Source organism: Eptesicus fuscus, chromosome 12, assembly GCF_027574615.1.
Source record: "Eptesicus fuscus isolate TK198812 chromosome 12, DD_ASM_mEF_20220401, whole genome shotgun sequence".
Lineage (NCBI taxonomy): Eukaryota > Metazoa > Chordata > Mammalia > Chiroptera > Vespertilionidae > Eptesicus > Eptesicus fuscus.
Genome location: NC_072484.1, coordinates 52,822,501 through 52,843,682, shown reverse-complemented (window position 1 = coordinate 52,843,682; position 21,182 = coordinate 52,822,501). Strand labels below are relative to the sequence as shown.

Here is a 21,182-nt window from a genome sequence, read left to right as displayed (position 1 = left end):
TTCAGTGACATCATGTTTGTACCCCAATTGGCCATGGTGGGTATATTTACACCATGGAAATGGGCAAACACTGGAAATCAGGGCTGTGTATGTGTGTGTGTGTGTGAGTGTGTGCACTTCTGGAGGGCTAGTTTTTGACCATTTATCAGCACACTGGGGGGTCAGGATTTTATATTAGATGTAGGAAAAAAGATCCTGACTGATAATGTCCAAGCGATTAGCAAGATGTCAATTAACAGGCACAACCACCAGCTTCTCGTGAAAAAATTTCTCTCCTGATTATCATCCTCAAGAAGGTGGCCATCCATAGCTATACAACAATTCCACCCCTACATTTGCCATTTCTCTTGGAATATCATTTCTTACAAAGTGTGTTTCACAAAAATAGCAGTAGAATTGAGCCACCAGTCCTTGTCGCTTATTAAACCTCACTTAGTCACACTGAAGATGACATATCTTATCTTGTGGATGAAGAAACTCAACTGTGGGCAGTGAGATGGACTCTAATACATGCGTCTCACTGGAGCTGCTATTAGAAGAAGCCATTTTCAGGAACTAATTACCCAGGTTTTTTTCCCCCACTCCTCTGGGCCAATTGAATATTTTTGCTAGCAAATTTCCCAAAGTAATCCCTTCTCAAAATATTATCCTCTTTATATTTTAGAAAAGTTACAATAAGTGACAAAATATTGACATTTGAAAAAAAATGCACACTTCTGATGTTAGTGTTCATGATTGCTTCATTTTTCCCCAGTGTTCACCAGCCAACAGTGAAACTGCCAATTTTAACAGTTAAATTTACAGTTTTAAACCATTTTTATGATGCCCAGCCACATCAACTTGACAAGTCTACTGTTAAAATAATTGTTTAAACACTACATTTATCCTCGAAACATTCTTCAAAATGAGGAAAGAAGTGTGCCCCTCATTCAGAGCACCCCAAGAATCTCAGGGAGAAATAAAGATGAAATAATGTCCCAGAGTGAATTGTGGGGTCTCTGCTGATGCAGAGAGATTCCCTACGTCCTAACATTAGGAAGGATGCTTTTGTACCTTGATAGCCAATTGCACATTAACTTAATGTTCAATTACATTTTTTCCATTGATAAAATTATATAATTTCTTTAAGCTGTTATGTGGTTTACACTCAGCTGGATTGCACGCCAGCTTAGGCGACCTCTTTACATCAGAATTCAGGGCCCAGGAAACCCTGAGGTGGGAGAGGAGTGGGGGTCTTTTTACCCCATCTCAGTGGTCAGCCCCTTTCACGAGCCTCTGTTAGGCGCCGAGTCTAAGCCAGGCCTAGCATGTAAAGATCACGTGGAAGACCCGAGGCGGAGGAGCGAAGTCCCAGAGCACATGATCCAGGCGAGTGAGGGGACCTGTTATCCCCACATGGTGGTGAAGGTCACTGCAAAGGAAGGGACACCCTGACAGGAGTGGAAACAGCAACGGCAGTTTCCTAAGTTTCCAGTGGGAAAAACTAGAGATTTTCTAAATAAAAGTAAGTTTTCTAGTGTGAGCCATTGATTGTTATTGGTTTTTCTTCACATTGAAAAGAGGAAAATAATCTTTGAGTGAGTAGTGGTTTTGGGGGACAATTTGGGGATGTCATTGAATCGATGTGTTCCGTAGCACATAGCTGGTCACAGCAGTCCTGCAGGACATGAGCATCCCTTTCAGACAGCTCGGTCCGGTTCACTGTTAAAAACCAACCAACCAACCAACCAACCAACCAACCAACCAACCAACCACGTGTCTAGCCACAGGTGCACTTGTCTGTGCGGATGTGAGCATGCTCTGACTGCTGCTCTCACACCTGGGCTGTCCTCCAAAGAAAGTGGCAGACTCTCCCTGCCACTCGGGCTGCCGTCTGTGACCAGAGAACTCACACTTTCCTTAAGACCTACTCCACCCTTTCCTGCGATGCTCCCCTACGGTCCTGTTGTCAGACAGTCCTCATCCTGGTTTGTTCTCCTCATGTCTTCCACCCCTGACCACGGTGGCCTCACCCAGGACAGGGACTGGGTGTGGGTTCTTCCAGCTGACAGAGCTCACAGTGTCCATGTGATGGTTGACAGACAGGGCATGGTCCTTGGGGACACAGCTCTGCAGAATTTCACTGAGGAGCTTCGAGGAGACATTTAGAGGGTTCTCCACACCAACCTGCTCTTTTTCCTTATAACCATGAAATCTGTGCTGGGACCACATGCTCACACTTAGGACCCCAACCTGACAACCTCCAGTAACCTGTTAGGAGCCAGAGCAAACTTTCTCACTCAGGGGCCACACACCAACTTAGCTCCCAAAGAGGCCAGCACACCCAGGTCCTCTCAGCATGGAGCTGCCCCGTCAACTTCTCACGTCTGACCGACGAGTTTACTGTCACAGTGCTTCCCTGTGTGAAATCCACAGATAAACTCACACCCATTTTGTGGGTCTATTTTTGAAAAAGTATTGGATCATTATAAACTTTTAAATTCAAGCTAAAACAAAGCAACCCACTAAATATTCCAATGTGCCCACCTGTTCCAATTAGTCACCACAATGGGGTTGCCTTTCAGGCAGTTTTCATTCTCTCCTTTTCCAGGTATTGTTTTGCTTTGACAATAGATGCAAGTTAATAAAACCCAATTAAAGACAAGGGGAGCGGTTTGTGATGGCTCAGAAGGAATACCTGCCCATGAATAATTAGCATGAAGAGCATGAATGTTTGGGAAAGAATTTCAAGATGCATTTGCAGCGCCGATGTCTTGATGGGCTCATATGACAGCCCTAACTACACTGCCGGCCATCATTTGATCACAGTTTGAAATAAGAGCTTAAATATGTCCATGGAAAGATTTAAATGAAAATATTAGCCTATATTTATATTTTGCTTCACAGTCTTGCCAGCATGGTTCAAATTTCTCAACTAACAAATGGTTGCTAACCAGTCCTCCTGGGGACCAGGCTGACCCCTTCTCTGTCCCTCTTCTGCATCCATGGGCATCCCCCCTCGAACACCTGGTTGGTAACGAGCCAATTAGCCCAAACAATGGAGTCGGCTGGAGGGTGTAGACTCAGTGGGAAGAATAGGTTCAGGGTTTTGATAATTTCAAACAGACCCATGCACAGCGCTGTTCTGAGAAGACGCTTGCCGCAAACACTCACAGAACTAATTGACCAATTAAAAAATATCCAGGAAGAGCGGGTGCTTGATCTAAAGCTTTCTGACGAGGCTGCTCTGAGCTCTTTTCTTTAATAAGTTTCCAAACATATGTTGCCCACACGGGACGAAGCCATCGCGGGTCTCCCGAAATGTCTTCCCGCACAGGTTGCTTCCCAAGCATGTGTCGGCATAACAAACAGAGGATTCGGTTTCCACTCCTATCACTATGGGCCCCAGATAGCTGGCTACTTCATCAGAACAACCACATTGTCAAATACATGGTTTTCCAATATACACCGTCATCTTATAAGCTATTTCATTCGGGGTCACCCAGGTAGCCCTCTGATGCGAGGGCCCTGCCTCTGCTAAGTGGCCTCAGGTATCCCACACACAGAGGCCCGCCTTCTCAGCCGGTTGTCTTAATCCTACTCGTTAGATCTTCCAGCACCGCAGGTGAGACAACAGAGGTTCCAGGACACGTGTCAGGATCTTCAGGTTAGAGGGGAGTCTCAGGGCCTGACTGAGACCTTTTGGAGGCCTTCCTCCATCTTGGTCTGCGTGGCCTCTCCCTTCCCAGGCTGGGGGTTGGGAACTGCCCAGGACACCTCTGGGGAGGTCCTGGCTTTCTCGCACTGTGCTTGTCACCTGTAGTGGACAGAATGGCTGAAGGCTGTGGCTGGCCTCTACACGGTCCTGCCACTCTGTGCAGATCGGAGGAACACCTAGGCTCACCTCCATACTCACAGGGATGCCCTTCCCACCCTCACAGAGATGCTGGTGGAGGGTCGTGCCTTCAATTTGTATAAAACACAGTATCTGAGAAGTGCAACACAGTGAGGCAGAATAAGAGGAGGTGTGCCTGGAATTCACGCCCTCCCATGTTGTATTTTTATGGTGTAGAGCAGAGCAGCACGGGGTGAATTCGAAGACCTGCACAAACATCATGATTGTCTGAAGCCCGTCCATAGTCATCAATCACCCCAAAGTCTCTCAAAGTTACTCCCCACTCTGATACCTTAAATTTTACCTTTCCCTCCTGAAAGTTTGCTGAACTTGCTTATTAATGCTAACAGTTTTCTTTCTTACATGGATGCCTTTTATTTATTTATGTTCTTGTCTAAATGCCCTGGTTTGAATCTCTAGTACAACTTTGAACAGAGGTGGTGGGCGTTCCTGAAACATTAAAGATTATCTCAGCTGTGGGTTTGTTGTAGGTGCCTTTTCTAAGTTGAGAAAATTCCCTTCTATTTCCAGTTTTTTGCGATTTCCTCCCTCCACCATGAAATGGTGCTAGATTTTCTCAGATGTTTTCTGTGTTTATTGAGGTAGTTTCATGTGCTTTGACCTTCATTCTACTAATACAGTATATATATTTCACTGACTTCTGTGTTGAACCATCCTTGCATTGTTAGCAGTGTTCTGTATGGACACTTTTTCAGGGAGTAGATTATGACATAGCTTCTGTAGCTGCTTCTCCCTCTCCATTTAACCCACTAGTCAAGTGCAGTCAGCAAAACAGAGGAGATTACCCATGAGCAAATATGTACTATTTTGGAAAACGGGTTGTTCTTGATTGTTGAGAAGTATTTGAAGTTTTTGTTGAGGCTCTGATTCTGTGTTTTTTTTTTAATACTCTGTAGCTAATTTTTTATTCATAAGTGAATACTAAGTAACTAATAGACACTAATATTAATAATGACAATAACAGCCAGCATGTATCAAACGCTTAAATTCCCTTCATAACACCCAATGCATTAGTTACTTATTATTAGCAATGTCGTTATACAGATAGGAAACTTAAGTCTTAGAAGGGCTTCTTAATGTACCAAAAAAATATACAACTTTCTGATGTCAGTGCCAAGAGTTGACCAAGTCCAGGCTCTAACCATTATGTAGGATGCCCCATGCATTTCTTTACTATAACTAGATGGTACTTACATTAAAATTACACATTACATTCATTATGTGGGTTATGAATTTTAATTGCTCACAGTTAATTAAAATTTCCAGGTCAACCAGAGATTCCCTTTGTAATTTAGAAGCAAATTTTTTCTCGTTGCACAAAACTGACTTAGGAATGAAAATCTGATTTTTAAAAACGAGTTTCAAAAGTTTATGGAATTTTAAATTTATTAAGGAAATCAGTCACTCTGAGGTCATGATTTTAATGTTGAGTTGACTTTTCCCCGAAAGAATATGTAAGGGCTTTTCTGACTTTCACAGTATATACTTAATGTGAATATATTAGTTAGGTTGCTTTTGCTGGCTGGTAATAGGAAAAGCCAACTCCAACTGGTTGAAGCAATGAGGGAGAAATCCTGGCTCCTGGGACTTGCACGGCGCATTGATAACCTCAGTACTAGCTGTGGTTTCTCAGGGCCGCAGCCCCATTCATCCTAATCCTCTGTTCCACCATGCCTGTGTGTGTTTGCTTTCCCCCCAGAAGGCCTGTGAGCCACGCCCATCCCTGACTCATCACTAAGAAAAGGGGCTGGGATGACCCTGATGAGGCCCAGCTCTGGAAACCGGACGGAGTTGATCCCACCCAAACCCACAGCAGCCTCACCAGCAGCCATCACGTGCCGACTCTGGACAATCGGATCAGCTTCCACAGGAAGTCCTGACCATCCCCAAGTCTCACCACAGTGACCATCTGGCCCATTACGTCCAGGCGTCCTCTTCACGCTGCCATTGCTCTTCCTGGCCGCATGCTCAAGTTCTTGGTGGTTACGTGGCTGATTCCAATTTAGGAGATTCACTCTCTTGTCCTAAAATACCACAATTCAATGATCCCTTTTGTACCAACACTTTTCAAATTGACCGAGCTACAAAATTCTTTCTTTGTTTTCCTTTGTCTTTATGGTCAAAACAAACTTCTGTGATCCAGTCTTTGTACACTTATTGGCTTATTTATCAAAATGACCATATGCGACAGGGGTGATGGGATTATGGGATTCTTTGTTAGACAGGGTTGCTTTTGCAGTGTGGGTCTGAGGCCTCACAGGGAGGTCATGGATGCAGGGGAACTGAGAGAGTTTTGGTCTAGCTGGCCTTTTAGCTGAAGCTGCCCCTCAGGGCCTTTGCGCACAGAGGGTGCTGAGGTAGATTTGCTCTGATATCCAGGGTCCAGTGGTGCGTCCTTAGGCAACACGTGGCAAGGGACAGAGCTTTGTCATCTTCCCATCTTGGGCCAGAGTCTGACCAGGGGCCCTGAGCTCAAGCCATTCCCTCTGTTCCTGCTCTCCATCTCACTACAGGCCAGCAGCTTAGCAGCCTCCCTTTTAAATTGGCTGGGAAGGCTGGGAGCTTTACAACTCAAACAATCAATTCCAAACTGCCAAACCCAATCAGGCCGGATGCGGAGTGACCTTTAAATTGAGTGTGAAATTGGGAGATGGCTCCCCGTCCTGCCCTCCAGGGTGTGGGGAGCCATCACTTCCTTTTTTCTAAGTGGGGACCGGGAGAGGGGTGCTGATCCCACAGAAGTGTTGTGCTCCCCACACTGGGTGCTGGTCCAGGGGGCGCAGGGCCCAGGCCATCTGGCCCCACAGGCATGCCTGTGACGTCCAGACGCTGTGACTTTATGCTCTTGTAAACGCACATTGTGTCTCTCACAGGGTCTGACTTTAATTTGGGTAATATTCCCGTTAATAATAACATCTAATTACAACATCCATTAAAAGTTAGTAACATTAATTTAACAGGGAGAAAACCTAATAGAGTTCTGAGAGTGATATTGGCATTTTTCCATTAAATTAATGTTACAAACTTTTAACAGGATGTCTTAAATAGGCATCGTTAGTGTTGCGAATATTAAACAAATTAAACTCAGGCCTGTAATATGAGGTGGGAGCCCATTTATGAATCCGAGGAAAGGTGTCTGTTGGGCTCTTTCAACCACGTAAAATATTCGGCAGGAAGCTGCGCGACTGGGCAGGCGCCTGCACCCAGGACTCTGGGAAATTCTGCAAGGCAAGGCCCCACTCCTTGGGCCTGCAGCTCCTGGCTTTGTGCCTGCCTCGAGCAAAGGGCTGGAGGATGTCACAGTGCCACCTTCGCGTCCTCAAACTCCTCTCTGACACCCACCCTTTTCCCGGTTTTGTTTCCTGGGTGCCCTGAAATGACAAGGACCCTGGTAAAATCTGGGACAAGCGCTGGAGCCCAACGTCCCAGGTCCCAGCCTGGGCTGCTGTGTCCCCTCTGTTTTCCCCGCTGTGTTGTCGGCCTGGCGCGATGAGCCCAGAATGGCTGTTTAGAAACCCAGTGGGTCTGGGAGGCATTACTCACACGTGTGGGCTGTGGACTCAACATCTAGTGGAGGTGACTTTCGTGATGCAGTACGGCGCCTGGTCCGGGAGGTGGGTGCTGTGCTCAGGGACACGGCGCCTGCGTGTCCTCCTGGACAGGGACCGGAGATTTTGATGCCTCCACTACCGAGTATTAGAAAACGGATTCTGTTTGACGTTTATGAAGCGCAGAGACTTGTGGCTGGGATACAGTTTCGCTGAGACTGTCTCATAAAAGTGCATGTGGCATATGTGCTGAAAAGGAGCTTATCAGATGCCCGTAAAAGTTGGTACAGGGATCGCGGCCGTGGACATGAGCCCAGACACTGGAGATGGGAGCAGGGTGGGAGGATGTAGGACGAGGGAGATGGTGCCCTTTCCGAGGTGAGGTGCGAGGGCTCGTCCCCCTCTCCTTGTGGTTAATGTCTTCTCTCTTTTAGGTTCCAGAGTCACAGGCTCTGCGAGGGACAGAAAGGTCCTGTACTCAGTCCTAAGTGACAGCTGTGGCCACAGGAGCAGCTGGGATGAGCTTTGGAGCTGGACACGCATGGGTTAATGCCATTTCTCTTCCTCAGGAGATGGCTAATTGGGAGCAAGGTATTTAAACACCCAGAGCCTCAGTTTTCTCATCTGTAAATGGGGAAGATGTCAATCAGGAGTATTTCGTGGAGAAAAGTCCAGCTCTACTAATGACCATTGGCACTGCCGCAGGTCACCCCTCCTGGTGGGTCCATGCGGCAGTGGTAGCCAGCGACTGGTAGGCAGTGTGATCCGCTGTAATAACGTCACATAGAGGGGTGGGAGGAGGGTCAGCTTTCCCTGCCAGAAGCCAATTCCACCATGTCATAATTACAAGAGTTTTATCAAAAGGTTGATGAAACTTGGGGGCTCAACAAGGGCTGAGTCACATATGTAATTACCTGTTGGAACGGCTGGAAAGGCACTTCTCAAAAACCTGAATAGGATGATTGCTTGCTGCCAGACAGCTCAGGGCATTTGAATCTACATGTTATTGCCTCCTATTGGCCAAACACCTGAACAGCTGTAGGCTATTCCCCAATCTGACAATGCTTCTGTAAGCCCTACCCTTTGAAGTGTATTATCTCCACCTTGCTTTGGGACAAATTGTGTTAATAAAAAGCATGGGGTCCTGAGACAAAGAGAGTCTTTAGCTCCTTTAGCTGAAGCTCCTCTGACCCCCAATGCCTTTCAAAACTATCTTTCATCTTTGGACTCCTACTTAATCATCTACACACAGCCTTTCTCCAGATTGCTGAAACCCCTTCTTAATGCTGGGACAAGAACCCCGGCATTTCCCCTCTCCCGGATACACCCTGTGCTTCGGGCCAAGGTGTCAGCTTCCGAGGAGAGCGATTCTGGTGGTTTCCAGGAGGATCTGGCACGGAGCTGCTGCCACCTGTAGCTCTCGGTTACGAGGGGAGGGTGTGAACATGCTGCTTAAGTACACTGGCCCCTCCCAGGCTGGACACAGGGCATCTCTAATGTGAATAAGGAGGCATGTGGAGAAGATCCCTGCCCCTGAAAACCACTGTCCCTTGAGATCCTGCCTGGGGTCCACTCTCCTTACTGATGCAGGAGATGGTCTGCCCACTGAGCCCAAGCAAAGAGCATGAGAAGCAGCTGCCTCACTCAGCCCGCGTGGTGGGGTTACACGTAGCTGGGAGTGAACTGAACTGTCAGGTGCTCGAGGGATGTAGCTAATACCACCACTCACTAAGAAGCAGCGGCAGACCCATAGCAATGCCCGCTCTACAGTGCACTTTCAGTGTGTCTGGGTGTTTGTTGCTTTTGCTCATCTTCCTGCCCATCTTGGAAAATCTCATTGAGCAATGAAATGCTCCTTTAATTGGCACATCTCCTGCTTTTATTCGGTGGAGGCGATACATTTGACCAAGTCCTAAGTCTGATGTCCATGCCAGAGTTTCCAGGTGCTGTATGGTGACTGACGAGTGGATGGTGACCACCCTCCTGGGGTCCCCAGGGCCTGGCACTGCTCAGGTGTCCCCTCACATCCACATGCTGACTGACTGGAGCGGTCATGGGTTTTGTCAGAGTCCGACCCCATTTGACTGGCTTTCACAAGTGGTGGAAATAGATACGCGGAGAACCAGAAACATTACTTGTTTGGGGGAGAATCTTTCTGGAAACCTCACCACGAGGTGCAGAATCTGTCCACTGCCCAGTGGTCTAACCGTCCAGTAGCAGCTTGGAAGAAACCTGATCCGTAGCCCCTGCGGAGGGTCCTGGGTGAGGAGCTGGTCTCATTGACTCATGAACTGGCCTCAAGTCAAAGCTCCCATGGGGAAGGCCCACGATACAGTCTGCCTGGCCTTTTTTGAGTCCACTCACGAGAACAGTATCTTCTGATATTTTACTCAGGCTCCCCTAAGTTTAACGTTCTAAAATATGCAGCCAGGAATGAATATTTATGCATTCAACTGAAACACAATATTGATATGGTTATTGGTATCTGGTTTTCCATCTTCCTCCCTGTGAAGATCACAACATGATAAACAAAAGATCGGATCTGTTTCAGCGACCACCACTAGGGGAGGATGTTATGGGAAATAGGATATATCTGTAGTAAATTGGTTGTGGTCAAAATGTATTTTAAGCTTACATCAGTGTGTATCTTAACGCAGGGCGTGACACTGCGCACTATAAACACAGACAGAGGGATGAATTATAGCCCTCATCTAAATTATGACACAGAAAGGAATAGTAGCCAACTTCATAGTCTAGAATCCCTCAGGGTGGAGTGGTGGGCTTTGTGTAGTGGGCAGGATGCTGGCAATCGGGGCGACATAAAACGTGGATTAGCGTGATGCTAACACAAACACGAACGATTGTGCATCTTATTGCGAAATCAGGGGGCAGCACAGCCTCAGAGTGCTGCGCAGAGCCTGTCTGTTTTTAATTAAAAGAGACCCAGGAATCATCAGGCTTAACATCACAGGAAAAATCTCAATAAATCTGCCAGCCAGCCCACTTATAACAAAATGACTGATTTTCCCTTAGAACGGCAATGCTATAGATTTTGGTAATATGACTTATTGATTATTGCTCTAAGTGCCTTCAGCACTATCGGTAGCTTGAAGATAGACAAAAGCCCGCACCGTGTGATTTCCTGCGCGGCCGGGACATCGCCACATCTGGTTTCTCTCAGCCCTGAGATTCTCATTAGTGCAGGGAGCAAACCCTGGTCTTCTAGGAAGTGAGTTAATGAGAAGTTGGTTTTACACTTTCCACTGGGTTCATTGCGATCTTTACACTTCTGGGATGACTATTAGAAACGGCCCCTCCTTGCTCGGCCTCCTGGAGCTGTGTGGATGGCTGTCCCCAGAGCGAGCGGTGGTCTCCACAAGGTCATCCAGAGCTCCCTGGTGTTGGCGCGGGGTGGGGCGGGGGGGGGGGAAGCGGGGAGGAGACAGTCGTCTGAGAGCCCCATAGATCAATCCCAATTAGCACGGGGATTGCTTCCTGCACGGAAGGGCTCCGGAGGGAAATGTCAGCGGGAGGGACCACAGGGCAGCGTGCAGATGGAGGGACCAGAGGGCTCCCCGACATGGGTCCCTCGGTGGGGTCATTGGGAGCTTGCTCTCATCGTGGCCAACACGGACATTTCCGGGAGGCCAGCCTCAGTATGGCTTTGTCAGGAAGACTGTATAAGATTTGGAAACGTTTCACTTGGCCAGGATGCTGGGACCTTTCTATGACTTCACAGCCCCTCCAGATGTGACTAATAGTGCCACTGGATTATTCAGAGGTAGAGTTTAGCTTCAGCAGGTGCATTGGAGCCACAATAAAGCATTCAGCAGAGGCGTGGGCACCCTAAAGTTGTCAGATTGAAGATACATTTTCTGTAATCGCAACAGTAACTTGGGAATGACATGGTCTCAGTCTGGCGGTCCTTAAGGGTATAAAGTTAACGTAGACATCAGCCACCTCGTTCTACCCATAAAAACGTGGGAAAGATTGAGAACCATCATTAGATTTCATCAGTGTAAGGACCTTCTCAGTGTGCACATGTGTCTGCATCTCTGTGCAGCTTCTCTAGGGTTTGGGAAGCAGGCACTGTCCTCGAATTTGGTCCATGTTTAAGGCCTTATGTCCGTCAACATGATGTTCAGCCTCCAAACCTGAAATTTTGTTTCCCTTTCAGTGGTTTTCTTAAAAGTTCCCCTTAAAATCTACAGAAAAGTGTTCTCAAGTCTGAACTTCTATGGAAACTCGGAGAGACTATTCTGTGGGTTGACTCTTAGTTAGGACTTGTGGTTAGAGACCTGGATCTATTTTCTAATTCTGTTTGAAGTTGTCTTTATCATAAAATGTCTTTACACCTTACAGTTACCCTATGTTTATATTTTAATTAGGAAAATGGAAATGTGGTACGGTGACAGTGAAAGTAGTTTTAGCATAATTCGTTTATATCTATAATAATAAAAGCATAATATGCTAATTAGACCAGACAGCCAAACGACCTTCCATACGTCATTCTGGATGTCCTTCCGGACGAAGCTGCAGTGGTGGGGGCTGAGGCAGAGGTGATTAGGGGCGATCAGGCAGGCAGTCGAGTGGTTAGGAATCAGCGGTCCCAGATTGTGAGAGGGATGTCCAACTGCCAGTTTAGGCCCAATCCCACATGGGATTGGGCAGTTGGACATCCTCTGAGGGGTCCCGGATTGTGAGAGGGTGCAGGCTGGAATGAGGGACACCCCCGCCCCCCCGTGCATGAATTTGTGCACAAGGCCTCTAGTATGTATATATTTTTATTGTGTTTAGAGAGAGGAAGGGAGAGGGAGAGATAGAAACATCAATGAGAGAGAAACATCGATTGGCTGCCTCCTGCTGGCCCCCTTCTGGAGATTGAGCCCGCAACCCGGCCATGTGTCCTGACCAGGACTCAAACCTGTGACCTCCTGGTTCATGGGACGACGCCCAATCAACTGAACCACACCGGCTGGGCTTAATATGATTATTTAAAAAATAAAAACCAACCCCAGAATTCTAAAACTGGATACCTTACTCCACACTTGCGGTGCATCTGACACCCTCTTTGCAAACTCGACATGAGCCTCAGGGATCACACTGAGCACATTTACTGCTTTGTTATTTACAATAAAAAACAACTGCCAGGTGCTTACACTACAACTGTCGATTTGATATTATTTTAAAAAATGTAGCCATTTGTTGGTCTTAACCTCCCTCTTAGCACTGCTTTTGCTGTGACCCATAGGTTTTGATATGTTTCCATTTTGGCTGTTCTTTGATTTCCCCTTTGACCCATGGTTTCTCAAGAGTGTGGTGTTTACACGTATTTGTGGATTTTCCAGTTTCTCTCCTGTTGTTGATTTCTAGTTTCATACCATTTTGAAAGGATACCCTGGTACAATGTCAACGTCTAAATTTGCTAAGATTGTCGTGACCTCACACATGGTCCATCCTGGGGGCTGTTCTGTGTGCTCTGGACACACATGTACATTCTGCCAGCGTTGGGTGGTGTGTCTGTCGCTAGGTCCATTTGATCTGATGGGAAGTTCAAGTCCATTCTTCCCTTATTGAGTTTCTATCTGGATGATCCATTATGGAAGTCCCCTACCTTCAGTTTGAGTTTCATAATTGAACAGACTTTTATTACTTCAGAAGAGCTAGCGTTTATTGAAAATTTAGCAGAAGCTGGACACTAAGCTGTGTGCATAGTGTTGTCAGGTTTAACACATGAGAATAGCATATGATGGGTTTACTGTGTTCATTTACAGGTGAGAAAATGATGACTGAGAGGGATTAAGTACCTTCCTGACATATTTTAAGGGCCCTACAAGTCCTCATTCTAGTTCATGTCTCCAGGTGAGTTCTTTGCCTCTTTGCCCTTCACCCTCCATGAAGTTTTGTTTCTGCTGACCACCCTGCCCTTGGCTCCCCCACTCCCCCCCAACCCTCCAGCCCTAGAAGGGAGCACAGGACCCAGGGGGACTGGGAGTGTTACAGCGCCTGGTTGAGAGCTGGCACCCAGTGTAAGCTGGCAAGTTAGCTCTGGGCTGTGTTAAAACCCTCAGGAAACAGACACTCCTCCGGTGTTTGGCTGATAAAATGCAAGCGTCCGGAGAATGAGAAGACACTGCCTGGGAGGAAGACAGCACCAAGGAAGCCAAGACCAGACGTGCAGAGAGGGGCCGCCTGACCACTGGAGCCTGCAGTCCGGCTGTGCCTGTGATTCCAGGACCCGGAAGAAGCCTCAGCTGCACTTTGATTCCTAGGGGTGGAGTGGCAGCATGCGGGGCAACTGTATCTGTGACTGATTTTTAATACTTCTGTTCTTGTGAAGTACACGCCCCTGCTTGCTTTCCTGAAAGATGGTCTGGATCCTGGGGACAGCCCTTCCGAGGTGGCCTGGCTGGGAGTCACGTGTTCTCATTCTCACCTCCTGGGCCCCAGGTTGACCCTGAGGCTTCTGTTGTCTCCAGTGGGAGTGATAAATAACCAGTGCAGACGTCCACAGGGACAAAAACAACAGCATGTCCACTTACGAATCTTACATGGTCCGGGACCTCGGGCCCCGATTGCCTGAAAGACAAACCCTTTTCCTCACTTCAGATGTCCACGCACACGAGGTCCAGCCCAAACACAGGCTGATGCCTTCCGAGTAAACTTTACGGCAAGGATGACAGACCTGCATTTGTGCACTTGGATCGCATGTAGAATCTTTACTGTGAGAGAACATAGCCCGGGTGAAAATTATGACTTAAATAATTCCTCATAACACACCACAGCCAGGTATAACTCGTAAGTTACCCTATTAATCTTCCTCCCTAAAGCTTCTTTCAGTTATTTATCTTCATGTGGGCTGTTATTTTTATTACCTGACCATGCTGTGTGGCCTCTTGCGTAAAGCAGTTGAAAGACTAATTTTAGAACAAACAGCGAGGAATGGATTCTGTGCTCACTTACTTTCGGGTAAACTGATTACCCAGGCTGACTAACCACCAATGTTCCCGTGAACGGAGCCCTTCTGTAGGACTTTTACGATACCTCTTGCCAAGGAAGGTCATGCTGTAGAGTAACTGGATGCCCTGTGTTAAAAGGCCAAATTAACAAATTCCCGAAGGCTAAGCAAGGAGAGCATTTTCAGGTGGCTTGTTGGGCGCTGGGAGACCCAGTCACTAAAGGACAGGAAACGCGTGTTTTCCATCTCACCGCAGATGTACCACGATGTCTCCATAAATGCGGTGACAGTGGAAATCAGGTGTATCACGGGTGCTTTGTAGGTAGAGTGACTCCTGCACATTCGTACTTGGCAAATGTTAGGGCAGAGATTGCCAAACACAGTCTTCGCACACCGAGAGACACATCTTAGATGACTCTCACAAGCGTGTACAGAATCTTTTCAAGATTTTCTTATATAATAACATTGTGACTTTGAACATATCTATAACTGTTTGTTTTTCATGTATTTAAAGAACACTGGAACCTGTTGGCCTGTGTGTCTCATGGGAGTGCAGGATCTTCTTCCATTGCTGTGGGGCTGTCATATTCGCAGACACGCCCTATGGTCCTGTGTCTGGCTAGGGAGGGCCCAGGAGGGAGCTGGGTGGGGCCCCTTGCAGTGAGCAATGCCCTTTGCTGGGAGAACTGTCTACTCAGAGACACTCACTGAAAATCCCTGTGCGCTGGCGACAAAGCCTGCCCACTGTTCCTGTGGAGGACAACGTATATATATTTCACCTCTGAGATGAAAAGTGGAGAGGCGCCGGCTTAGGCGAGTTACCCAAGAGGCTGTGACCTGGGCTGCAGAGAGCCGCTCAGAGATGCTCTGAAGCATAAATATTTAATCTGCTCCCTCCCCCCTGCCTGCATACTCTCTCCCCTGGAAGCATCAAGGCTGAGTTATTGAAATGCATATCACTCTGATATTTGATCCCTGGCCTCCAGGGTCAACAGTGCACGACCAGGCTATGGAACCCAGACCTCTCAGGTGGTCTTTGCACCCACCCAGCCCATCAATCAGGCACAAAAGCAGCAGGAGGACAAATGGGGAAAGAGCCCCCCCCCCCCCCCCAGCCAGCTCCACAGGCGGACAGCTGGTCTATTCGCCTCTCTAAGTTGCAGCCTTTCTCCTGTTTTCTTTTTATTTTAAAATTCTTTTTAAAAATGTATCTTTACTGTGAGAAGTATTACAGATGTCCCCTTTTTTCCCCATTGACCCCTTCCTCCCCATTCCTATCACCCCACTTCTCTCCTCCCCAGGCCTTCACCTCACTATTGTCTGTGTCCATGGGTTGTGCATATCTATATATATATAAAAGGCTAAGCAATCATGCAACCATCCAACAGGCTGGTAGGTATGATGCACACTGACCACCAGTGGGAAGATGCTCAATGCAGGAGCTGCCCCGCTCTGGTCAGTGGAGGTTCTAAGGTGACACACCTGGAACCAGAGAGGAGGGAGCTTGATTCTGGGGTGTGTCACCCTAGAACCGCCCTCTCGCAATCTGGAATGCCTCAAGGGATGTCAGACAGCCAGCAGGCCAGGCCAAGGGACCCCACCTGCTGGAGGGACCCTGCTAACTTTGCAGACCCCAAGGTGTGACCGGCAGGGGAGGGACCGAGGGAGGTTGGCTCCAGGGCATGTCTGGCTCACCCAGTCCTGCCCAATTGGCCACCTTCTAATTAATTTCCTTTCAATGTGCATGAATCCATGCACTGGGGCACTAGTGTGCATATAAGTTCTTTGGTTAATCTCTTCACCTCCCCCCTCCCTTTCCCTTTGAGAATCCTCAGTCTGTTGCATGCTCCAATGTCTCTGGATCTATTTTGTTTGTCAGATTATTTTGTTCATTAGATTCCACATATAAGTGAGATCATGTGATACTCGTTTTTCTCTGACTGGCTTATTTCGCTCAGCATAATACTCTCTAGGTCCCTCAATGCAATCTCAGAGGGTAAGAGATACTTCTCTTTACAGCTGCATAGTATTCCATTGTGTAAATATACCACAGCTTTTTTATTCATTCATCTACTGATGGGCACTTGGGCTGTTTCCAGATCTTAGCTGTTGTAAATAATACTGCTATGAACATAAGGGTGCATATATTCTTTCTAATTGATATTTCAGGCTTCTTAGGATATATTTCTAGAAGTGGGATCACTGAGTCAAATGGCAGCTCAATTTGTAATGTTTTAAGGAAACTCCACACTGTTTTCCATAGTGGTTGTACCGGTCTGCATCCTTACCAGCAGTGTATTAGGGTTCCTTTTTCTCCACATCCTCGCCAGCACTTGTTGTTTGTTGATTTATTGATGGTAGCCATTCTGGCAGGTGTGAGGTGGTATCTTATTGTCATTTTAATTTGCATCTCTCTGATAATTAATGATGTTGAGCATTTTTTCATATGTCTCTTGGCCATTTGCATGTCCTCTTTGGAGACGTGTCTATTTAGGTCCTCTGCCCATTTTTCGATTGGACTGTTTGTCTTCTTTTTATTGAGTTGAATGAGAACTTTATATATTTTGGAAATTAACTTCTTATCAAATGTATCATTGGCAGATATGTTCTCCCATACACTGGGCGCCTTTTTCATTCTGATGCTGGTTTCTTTTGCTGTGCAGAAGCTTTTTATTTTGAGGTAGTTCCCATTTGTTTATCTTTCCCTTTGTTTCTCTTACTCTAGGCATTGAATCATTGAAAATTGTGCTGCGTGAAATGTCTGATGTTTTTCTGTCTACATTTTCTTTCAGGATTTTTATGGTTTCATGACTTACATTTAAATCTTTTATCCATTTTGAGTTTATTTTTGTGTATAGTATAAGTTGGTGGTCTAGTTTCATTTTTTTGCATGTATCTGTCCAATTTCCCCAACACCATTTATTGAAGAGACTGTCCCTACTCCATTGTATGCTCTTCTTCCTTTATCAAATATTAAGTGAGCATAATGACTTGGATTAATTTCTGGGTTCTCTGTTCTGTTCTATTGAACTATATGCCTGTTCTTGTGCCAGTACTAGGCTGTTTTGATTACAGTTTTTATATACCAATAATGAACTCTCAGAAAAAGAAACTAAAAAAACACCTCATTTACCATCACAACAAAAAAATTAAGATACTTAGGAATAAACTTAACTAAGAGAGTAAAAGAACTGTTCTCAGAAAACTATAGAACATTGAAAGAAGAGATAGAAGAAGATATAAACAAGTGGAAGAATCTATGTGTTCATGGATTGGTAGAATCAACATAATTAAAATGTCCATACTACCCAAAGCAACCTACAGATTCAATGCAACCCCTATTAAAATACCAACGGCATATTTCACAGAGCTAGAACAAACTCTCCAAAAATGTCTATGGAACCAAAAAAGACCCCAAATAGCTGCAACAATCTTGAGAAAGAACAAAGTTGGAGGGATCACAATACCAGATATCAATCTTTCTTCTGTTTTAAAGAAAATGTGAGTCCTTTGCTAGTCCCAGTAGCATATCCTGCCCAGGCTCCTCTGGACAAACCGGCTGCCACACAACCTTCCTCTGCCCCACATGTTGCACAGGAAAGCTCTCCAGCTGCGGCCACCATGCCTCGAAATAATGACAATGGGCGAGTTCATCTGGGCTTCGTTACTGCAGAGAAAGGAGGAGAAGGCTTTCAGCACTTTGTGCTGTGTGGACAGTAAGGCTGACACGGCTTCTCTCTGGGCCGCATGTGTTTTGGAGCCTGAGGAAGAGCCATGAGGAGCTCAGAGGACGTTCCTGACACCTTCTCAGAGCTTCTTGTCCCAGGAGCCCACCTCTCTGGAAAACTCATTGGCCATTCCTAAAACGTTAATCACTCCTGTGGGCTTTTGTTATTTAGCTGATTATTCTTAGCCTTGCTGAAGAATAGGATGATGTGGTTGGCAGCGGAAAGTGGAATCGTTTTGTTTTTCACCACGGGATGAGTAAAATTGACAACCTCCTCCCTCCACAGTAAGTCATAATTAGAAAGGAGAGCTGCGTGAAACTGCTTGCCCAGCTGACACTCTGGCAGAGCTGGAGCACACCTTGCACACCCTGTCACCTCCCGAGCTCACGGGTTTTAATTGCATGGGCGCACTTTTGCCAACTCTAAGTGCCATCCAACAGAGTTTGTGGGTTTTAGACAGTCTTGAAGTAGTTAAGAATTGTCCTCATTTTAATGGGGGAAAAACATTAATCTCAATTTGTTCTTAAAAATCTTTGCTTTTCCATTGATTTTTAGAGAGAGTAGAAGGGAGAGGAAAAGACACAGAGAGAGAAACATTCATGGGAGGGAGACACATTGATTGATTGCCTCCCGCACACACCCCAACCAGGGGTGGGGATTGAGCCTGCAACCAGGTACATGACCCTGACTGGAATCAAACCTGGGACCCTCAGTCTGCAGGCCGATGCTCTATCACTGAGCCAAACCAGCTAGGGCTGTTTTTTAGGTTTAGACACGCAGTAGGTTTTATTATCAAAACAAAATGTTTACAAAATTATGATGGACACAAAATGGTGTGAGTGTAATTTGGAACAGGCCATGGGAGTCTCTGGTGTTTGTAACCTGCACCCGGCAGGTAACAAGGACACACTGGGTTTACTGACATTGAGCCAAAAACATACGACTGTGTGCTCTTGGTCAAGACCATACTTAGGGTTGCATGTGCATTTATATGTCCCCACATGCTTCTTTTATTTGATACTAGAGGCCTGGTGCATGAAATTTGTGCACTGGGGGGGGGGGGTCCCTCAGCCCAGCCTGCACCCTCTCCAATCTGGGACCCCTCGGGGGACATCCCTCTCGCAATCTGGAACCACTGGCTCCTAACCGCTCACCTGCCTGCCTGCCTGATTGCCCATAACCACTTCTTCCTGCCAGCCTGATCGCCCCCTAACCGCTCCCCTGCCAGCCTGATCAACACCAAACTGCTCCTCTGCCAGCCTGATTGCCCCCAACTGCCCTACCCTGCTGGCCTGATTACCCCCAACTGTCCTCCCCTGCAGGCCCGGTCCTCCCCAACTGCCCTCCCCTGCCAGCTATCTTGTGACAACATGGGGGCAGCCATCTTGTAATGACATGGAGCAGCCATCTTGTGACGACGTGGGGGCGGCCATCTTGTGAGGGCATGAGGGTCAATTTGCATATTACATCTTTATTATATAGGATATGGCCTTTGGGTGAAATTCAACTTCATTGCGGCTTTTTAAGTGATAAGTTTAGGAAAAGTTTTAGGTTATTTGGGAATGAATTTCTTGCAAGTGTAGCTGGTCATTGTGAGGTCATAATAGAGGAGAGTGGCCCAGCTCCAATGACTGAGTCCCCATAAGAAGAGGTGAGGACTCAAGAGACACACAGAGAGGCCATGCAGAGACGAAGGCAGAGATGGGGTGATGTGACCACAGCCCAGAATTGTCAGTGGGAAGGGCAGGAAGGTTCCTAGCCAGGTGTCAGTGGTGGCGCTGGCCAGCCTGGTCACATGTGCCCTCCTGGGGATGCCTGCTGGGCCTGGCTGCCACAGGGATGGATGTGGCCTGCAAGCAGCAAGAGGTGCAAAGGTCTTGCCACTTGCCCTGAAGTTAGTGAAAATGGTGGGAAGGGAAAGATGGGTGGGTAGGTACCAGACACTTTCAGAGCCAAGATCTGTCCTTGGTGTTACCCACTGGGTGAAAGCTCAGGCCCCTGAGGCCCCTGCACTGTTTCTTTGGGCAGAAAAAGCTGGAGGTGATGTAGACCTGGGGATGTCCTCCCTCCCCACACCCATGTGTCCAGATAGGTGGGGTCTGGGACTCCCTTCCCTACAGGTAAACACACCTGCCTGAGGCACTGGCCATCCTGGTCTTGTTCAGGGTGGAGGGGCTGGGCACTAGAGAAGGGAGGAGTGGCGGGTGAGATGCACCAGCTCTCAGTGTCTGCTGCCTTGCTGAAAATAACACTTTTAATCATTTGTCATAATTACACAGGTCTCGATGACACAGAGAACAGGGTGCCTGTGAGCGCTGCCAAGACTGTTAGAACACAGTCAGCAGGTGCTGTGAGCTGGTTGCACCCTCCACCCAGCTCAGGAACGGTCGCACGTGATAGTGAGAGCAGATCCTCACACATGATTGATCTGCTGCAACAAAAGTACTAATTACACAGCTCTTCATTTCCATCCGTGTTTGTAGCACGTGACTCCCTACCATGGCCACGGGGTGTGAGCTGGAGAACCAGACGCCCACTCCCAGAGGTGCCGCATCCCTCTGTGCCCCAGGTAGTTCCCTCCAGCTTTGTTCTGTTTTCTATTTAGGCAGTTTTTTTAATTCACTCACTTTTAAAAAATCTTAAGTTTTTAATTCCTTTCTTATCCTCATTCTCATATATTTAATCCCATATACATTGTCAACTATTGACTTGACCTTACACTATTTATTTATTTATTTATTTATTTATTTATTTATTTATTTATTTTTACAAGAGAACTAAAACTGTATTGACATGGAAGCTTCCCATTAATATTAGATACAGCAGGCAGTTGGCTAGTGCTCTCCCTTCACCTTCTGTCCCTTAGTCTTGGTGGCTCTAAACATCTACCATGTCAGAAACAGTTTTTAAGCTCTGCCCCTTCTCATGGGAAGAAAACTCTCAGCAGAGAGTGTGTTACTTTTAAGACTAACACAATTGTTATTTAATTCATGAACCCAAAAGGGGTTTTATTGGCACAAAGGAAGGCTGAGGCAGGAACTCTTGGTCCTGGT

At 46.8% G+C, this 21,182-nt stretch overlaps 1 long non-coding RNA gene across 3 annotated transcripts in view; it reads left to right on the top strand.

The window, feature by feature from the left end:
* Nucleotides 1-19,800: 19,800 nt before the first annotated feature.
* Nucleotides 19,801-21,182, top strand: part of LOC114228764 (uncharacterized) — a 9,045-nt gene continuing 7,663 nt past the window's right edge. Inside the window, exons 1-2 of one of the 3 annotated variants that reach the window (XR_003614882.2) lie at nucleotides 19,801-19,995; nucleotides 20,613-20,698. This is a non-coding gene — a long non-coding RNA (uncharacterized LOC114228764). Of the gene's footprint in view, nucleotides 20,024-20,612; nucleotides 20,699-21,182 lie in introns of all 3 variants that reach the window. The other 2 variants (XR_008557793.1, XR_008557794.1) reach the window with 2 other exon arrangements.